The following is a 7,956-nucleotide window of genomic DNA, read 5'->3' on the forward strand; positions in this document are numbered from 1 at the left end:
TCTGAGCACCAGTTTTGGAAGCAGAATGGGGTAGGAGTACCAATCATGTCAAACAAGTTAAACTTTCCCATTAAATAAATGAAAAGAGACTCAATGTAAACAATCAAGTATAATAATAATACTGCCTATAAGATTATCCTCAGGATTAAATATATTAATGACATACGTGACTACACTTTATTTTGGTAACTATTTCACAATATAAATGAATACAAATCATCAAAGAGTCATACAAATTTGTTCATCGATTATATCCCAATAAAGCAGAAAAAATAAATGAATAAATAAAAGTTGGTAGAGAATAAACAGAGAAATATGGGAAATATATATATATATATGTATATAATCCATATATCAGTTCTCTATACTATTAATTGCTATTGGTTCATTTAATGCATATCTAAATGTATTATTATTAATATTTTTGTGGTGCTGGGGATGGAACCCAGAGACTTTCTACCTTCAGGCTACACTCCCAGATTTATTTGGAAACGGTCTCACTAAATTGCTGAGAGCCTCATTAAGTAGTTGAGGCTGGCTTCGAACCTGTGTGATCCTCCTGTCTCAGCCTCCCAAGTACTGGGATTACAAGCCTGCGCCACCACACCCAGCCTATTATTATTAATATTACTTACATCTTTTTTTTTTTTTTGGTGGTACTGGGGTTCCTGGAAGCCCTTCTATCTCCGGACTACACTCCCAGACCTATTTTTACATTTTTATTTGGAAACAGGGTCTCCTAAACCAGCACGCGCGCAGCTGGCTTCGAACCTGCGTGATCCTCCTGTCTCTGCCTCCCAAGCGCGGGGATTACAAGCGTGCGCCACCACGCCCGGCAACTTACATCTTTTTTAAGTATATGAACTGCCCAGTTGACTCAAGACATAATAATTGCTTTATATAATAATATATATTATATATATTATAATAATATATAATATAATATAACATATAATATATATTATATAATATATAATAATTCCTTTTTCTAATCACTGTTACCAAGCACTTAACATCATTTTTACTTTTCACAATAACTTTATAAGGAAGGCCCTGTATTGTTCCATATTACAAATTTGAAAAGTCAGAAGTAACCCAAAGAAAAGACTCAGGTGCAATGTGGATATTTAAGTCTCCCCTGAGAAGGTACCATACTCTTTGAAGAGATAACCAGGAATCGTGGCATTGACAGATTGGAGACTTGCTGACTTTTAATGGTCTACTTTTTACCTGGAAATATTTTTGGGTTTTTGGATGGGTTTCTTATACACTAAGATGTTGACAACCCTGGCACTGAGAACTTAAGAAAAATAATTTTCATTCTCCACCCATCTATCAGATGTATATCTCAAACTTACTTAAGACAAAGACTAAAATATAATGTCTGATTCATTGGTCGCTTTAATTTCAGGAGTTGAGCTTTTTTGTTATTTTAAGTTTAATTTTTCTTTGCCTAATGCTCTTTATGGATATTAGTACTGATAACTAGCTTGTGGTATTTGTTTTGATATCGCTACAGATTTCAAGTAATAAACTCATTAACTGTTAGATCCGAAGTGGACCTTAGAAATCATCTACTTAGTCCAGTGGTTTACAAATTATGCTGAGTAATTAAGCCTTTCTTCTTTACCACAGTAACTTCACTTTCATTTGCTTTATAGAGTCAGCTGCCATGCAATGTTTCTTCAAAACAAAATCCCACCGAGAATGTGTATGTATGAGTGTATTTATTAAACCAACTAGCTGAATCAATAAGAAAAATTTATTCACTCATTTTCATTCACTTATTCATCCAGTTTAGTCCTATGTTTTGCCAGACATTCTACCAGCCAGCAAAGAAAAAGAAGAAAAAAGACAATGTCTCAGCTTCAAGGAGCTCATGTTCTAGTCAAAGAAAGAATCAGACATAGAGATAACCATGCCCAATGGAAATAAGTGCATAGCAGAGCCTTGAGGAAGGGATTGCAAGGACATGGTGGGGAGGGAGATTGGGAACAGGTTTTGGAGAGGATATGACACACATCTGTACCTCTTAAGTGTGATGAGGAAAATTGGAGAATTATAGACAAAACTATCAAATGCGAAGAGAGAAAATGAAACCTCTCAGAATGGGAAATGATTGGCAGAATTGAACTTTGAGGTTCATTGCATATGGAAGGTCCTTACTAAATAGCTGGCTAATTAAGCTAAATAATTATTCTGAAGAAAAGTAGTTAATAAAACTTCATGAAGGAGCTTATAGGCCTACTGAAACTATCTGGATTTCATTCTCTAAATTAGGAGTTGAAAATGCAGATGTCTACATGGATCTTATGGAAAATGTGAATACGAGCGCTAAATGTAAAATAATAGTAATTATGAAGACTATTTCATTTTGTGTGTGTGTGGTACTGGGGATGCAACCCTTCTATCTCTGGGATACACTCCCAGACCTATTTTATATTTTTATTTGGAAACAGGGTCTCTTAAGCCAGCGAGGCTGGTTTTAAACCTGAGCGATCCCCCTGTCTCTGCCTCCCAAGCGCGGGGACTATCTCAGTTGGGCATCAAACAAGGTACTGTCAACCTATTGATATGTAATATGTGATCCTGGTCCTTAGGCTACACACACAAATAAGTACTCATAATATAAACTGGCAAATGCCTCCACTCATGAACCAAATACAGCAGTGTCACAGAGGATGGACTTACTGAGTTCCATGTGAAGGAAGCAGGAAAATATGACTGATAAGATTACATTTGAGATAAATTTAATGGATAAGCTCTCTATTTCTAGCTATTCCATAATGCACTCCTTTCAGTCCAATCAGACTGTCTCCTAACTGTCCCGCAACACTCCGCACTCTGCTATGTCCTCTTTGTCTGGTGTACCCAGCCTTCCTCCTTTACTCCTCCAACTCCTACTGGCCCTCAAAGACCCAGTGCAGACATTTCCTAATGCATAAAGTCCATGACGACATACCAAGTATCAAGTGCTAATTGAGAATACACCAGAGATTAGACATCATGGAAAATTGACACACAGGACATGGTAGAGTATAATAGTGTGCAGGAAGAGGTGTCTTACTGTGTGTGATGAGATGACTAGTTTGGGAGCAATGATTCATTGCCTCTGTGGCTCCAGGCAGTTGGCCTCTCCTCTGTTTTCCTCAGTATACTTAGCGTAAGAATGGAGGATTATCCTCATGAATATATGGTTCCTTTCAGTCCTAAGATTTTTAAGGAAGAATGCTGATCACTAGGTTGTGTTCTAAGTAAGATTTCTATACATGCTGTCGAACTTTTCTTATTTAGTATGCAAGAAATAGATCACCAGTCAATGATTCTAGTGTTGGAGAGTATCATTTCTATGCTATCATAAATATCATATAATTCCTAGTCTGGATTTAGGAAATTATAAGGGTCACAGGTTCATTGTGATAAATCTGGCTGTCCTGTTGCTGGGGTACTACTTTCGTTACTTCCTGTTACTCTAAAATTCAGTCGTTTGTGGTTCTTTTCCTGGACTTATAATTTTATGGTGGTGAAAAATAGAAGGTGGGTGGAGTGCAGTTCATGAAAATTAAGATTAAAGGAACACTGCCCATGGAAAACAACCTGCATGAATTAGAAAATATATAAAATTAATCCAAAACAATTAATGAGGGCAGTTATATTATTTTAGCTATAAATGATTTAGAAATTCTTTCACTAAGTTATAAGTAGGAAATTATAAAATACAATACTTAGTTTTAAATCTTTATTATGAATTATTGACAGCTATTTACAAAAACCAGGAAGGCATTTTATCAGCATCTACTATTCATTTTCAGTTTGCTTCTTTCCTAATTGCTGTATTAGTTTACTTTTGGTTTTAGGCATAAGAACTTGCTCTGGCTAGATTTAAGCAAAAAGCTATTATATTTAAAGAACACTTACAGAATGTCCTCGTTGTGTCCAAGGAATAGTCAATAAGGGGAAGGAACAAGACTAAGTCCAGAGAATTAGGCAGTTGAACTTTGTGGACCTTCACATCACAGAATTTCCTTTATTCTGACTATAGACATTGTGATTTCTAACATGTATCTCTCCTCTACCCCCACCCCAAATTTTAATTTCGGAGAAAGAGCACCTATTAGACACAATTGGGTGGAATGTTCCACTTGGACACAATAGACTCTAGTGAAAAATCTGTTACGGGTATGGCTTATACACATGGCCACCAAGAGCCCAGCCTTATAGAAGACCAATTGCTGAGAAGGGTATGTTGAATCTAGAAATACACCTCAAGAGATGCCTGTTCATTTCATATCCTTTTTTCTGCTGTGATTTTTTTTTTACCTCTTCCTTCTTCTGGCCACTACCGCCAGTGATCAGTATCTCTGTATTATTATAAAGAATGATGTGTTGGTTATGCTCAATGCACCATTCTAGAAATATATAACAACTAAAATTAAAATAATAAAGGCAGAAAAATAATCTTTGAGTATACAAATTAAAATGCAACTTTTTTTTTTTTTTGGTGGTACTAGGATTCCTAGAAACCCTTCTACCTCCGGGCTACACTCCAAGACCTATTTTTTTTTAATATTTTTATTTGAAAACAGGGTCTCTTAAGCCAGCAAAGCTGGCTTCGAACCTGTGCGCTCCTCCTGTCTCCGCCTCCCAAGCATGGGGATTACAAGCGTGCGCCACCACACCTGGCTGCAAACAATTCAATTTTGATTGTGGGCACTGTATAGAGGCATCTAGGAGCTGAGCTAAAATATTCCAAAAACAAGGACTAGCCATCTGATGTAAAAAAAAAAAAAAAGTAAAAATGTAGTAATTTTTACTTTGCCAACCACAAGATAGCCTTTCTTAACTGAAGCAGTTTAATTATTTCTTGAAAATGAAATCTAGATATTCATCAATACAAGATATTCTGGAAGATAAAACATTTAGTCTGTGTTATGCTCCACTCAGTAATCTTCAATAAACTTTTAAGGAAGTTCTTGAAATTTTTCTTTTTTCAAATGCTGGGAGTTGAACCCAAGACCACCTGCATGCTAGCCAGGCACTCTATCTCTGAGCTACAGCCCTACCTACCCCTCTTTTTGGATATTTTTCAATGATCTTTTATAGATCTTTATCCTCCTCATATCTGTGGCATCTCTGTGCTGTTACTCCTGATAGTTTCACTTTCCTTGGTTTTCTAGATATTTGAACTATCAGGGATTCTTCATCACAGGGTTTTTTTTTTTTTTTTTTTTTTTTCACTATCACCTAGGCTGCAGCCCTGTCCGTAATTTTTGGACATAAATTGTCACTCATTTTTCTTCACTTTGCTATTTCTCTTCCTTACTTACATAACTCAAGAATATAATTGCCACCTCAAGGTCAAGACTGCCAAGTATATTCTGAAAACTACCTATGGTTTAGTCCCATTTCTACATAATTCTATTTTTATGTTTCATTCATGCTGAAAGTACAATATCTCTCAAACTAAAGCCATAATTATGCCACAAATAAAATTATCTTCCTACAATCATACAGAATGTGAAAATTACCACTATCAATTCTTCCTTCCCCTGAGACTGCTCCAAAGTTCTAGAAATCATGGAACAAACTTTAAATCAAATCGAACAATTCTAATGATGTGCAGTGCTGAAGACTGGTCTAAATCTTGGTATTTGACTAGCAAAGAATGGCTTTCCTGATCATCTTATAAGTTTTCATATGAGCAAGTCTAACAAGCCTAGTAAGTTGTATCATTTGATATAAATGGCGCACCAGATAGAAAAAAATACACACAGAAAAATTTTAGGGGTTTCTACCATCAAGGATTTCTGAATTAAGTACGGCTGGCAGACAAAGTGTAGCGTGCTATCTTCCCACTCTTCAAATCAATTGTCATCCCTTAGAGCGCTGCTAATTCTGGAAAACAATCACTTACTGGAACCAGCTCAAGCTGATAATGACTACAAGTCCCATGATGCAAATCAGGAGGCCCGACTGACGTCAGCCAAAGCTCCTCCTAGGAATTTGTCGTCTAATCACCTGCTGAGGCAAAACAGGTATCATAGCCCTATTTCTTAGAAATGTACTTCAAAAAACAAAGCGAGGATAGAAAGTGCGGATTTCTTGTCACACGACTAGATTTAGCCAGACTACCAAAAACTCAGAAACGCACAACTCCCGCCCGCGCAACGGGGCGTGGCGTCGTGACGTCACTTCCGGGAGCCCGCCCGGCCCCGCTCGGGATCCTTGGCCGGTGGGCCCGGCGGAGCAGGAAAAGTGGGGAGCAGCTGCTTTCGGGGAGGAGGGGCACGTGAGCGCCTCGGTGCTGTGGGAGGAGGCGAACAGCTGCAGTGGAGGGGAATCGGGTTTAGCCGCGGGGCAGGCGCGCTCCGGCAGACCCGAGGTGGGGAGCTAGGACTGGACGGCGGGCTCCATGCGAGTGACACCTGCACCCCACGGCAGGTGAGGAGACGGCGGGAGCCCCTCCTCGGCCCCAGCCGCCGCCAGCAGCCGCGGGCTCGGCTGGGCGGAGAGGCGGGAGCTCCTGGGTCCCCGGGTAGCACGGGCAGACGGCTGGTGTGCGCAGACCCCCGCTGGACCCTCACCCAGGACCCTCCTGGGTTGCTCCACCTCTCACACCCACTTCTCTCGCTCACCTGGCGCTGCGACCACCTCACCTGCCCGTGGTGAGATTGAGATGGTTCTGCCTGGGAGCATCTCCCTGCGAGGACAAAAGCGACGGGGCTCCTAAGGAGCACGGTAGACTTTCTTCAGGTTTGGGTAGGACTCGATCCGTTGGACTCCCGGTGGTTGGGTTGATGTACTCCTCTCACCAGTCTGAGGAGCTCAGGTTGTGAAGTAGCAAAGGGCAGGGCGATCCCAAGGGCCTTGGGAAGGTCGCGATGTCACGCTTATTTACTTCTTTTGGGGCAGGCCATCAGGCGGAACCAAGGAGCTGTGAATCAGCAGCTCAAATTTATTGGATCTTTGAAAATGGGGAACGTTGCCCAGAGCCACGTGCTGAGTTAAATTCTTTCAACATCCTTCCAGGAGTCCAGGAATTCCTTTCCTACCTTCCTAACAGGCAGATTTGCATAGATAAAGTTGGGCAGATCAGACCCATTGTCGCCATGGGTGTTCATTTTGTTGGTGTGTAGTTCTAAAATTTCTTGTGAGTTTATTTAACAACTTAATGGTGAACCATTAGTTGTTTGTATTACTATAAAATTATTCTGCTATAAGATATACTGGTTCTTTTGATAACAAATTATCAAGTATGAGTTATAAGATTTGTTAAGTACTCTCAGTTTATTGCAAAGCAGAATTATTAGGGACCTGGAGAATGCGAAACAAACTTTAAATCATTTAATCTTGTTGCATGTAAGTTTAATATTCATTGATTTTATTTAAATTGTTCAAGTTTAGCCGGGCGTGGTGGCGCACGCTTGTAATCCCTGCGCTTGGGAGGCTGAGATAGGAGGATCACACAGGTTCAAAGCCAGCCTCAGCTTCTTGGTGAGGCTTTCAGCAACTTGTGAGACCCTGTTTCCAAATAAAATACAAAATAGGTCTGGGAGTATAGCCTGGAGGTAGACAGCCTCTGGGTTCCACCCCCAGTACCACCAAAAATAAATAAATAAATAAATAAATAAATAAACTGTTCAAATTTATTTTTAAATACATTTGATCCTGCATTTTATAAAATACTAATTTAAGAGCAGTAGTTACTGCTTAATATCTAAGCCTCTGACTCACTGTTATTAGTTTAAGTCTTTAGAGTTCATTAATTACATAAAAAAGTAATGTGAAAAAATTTTCTCCTTCCCATTTTCTTTTTCCCTTCTCTCCTTCCCTTCCTATACTAAATAAAGTACTGCCAGGATGATAAACTTAGACCTAGAATAAAGCTTCAGAAGGGTCTTTACCATTCTTTCTATTACTTTCTCTTTCTACTGTTGTGTGTGTATGGTACTAGAG

The sequence above is a fragment of the Muscardinus avellanarius genome (assembly GCF_963383645.1).
Source record: "Muscardinus avellanarius genome assembly, chromosome: 4".
Classification (NCBI taxonomy): domain Eukaryota; kingdom Metazoa; phylum Chordata; class Mammalia; order Rodentia; family Gliridae; genus Muscardinus; species Muscardinus avellanarius.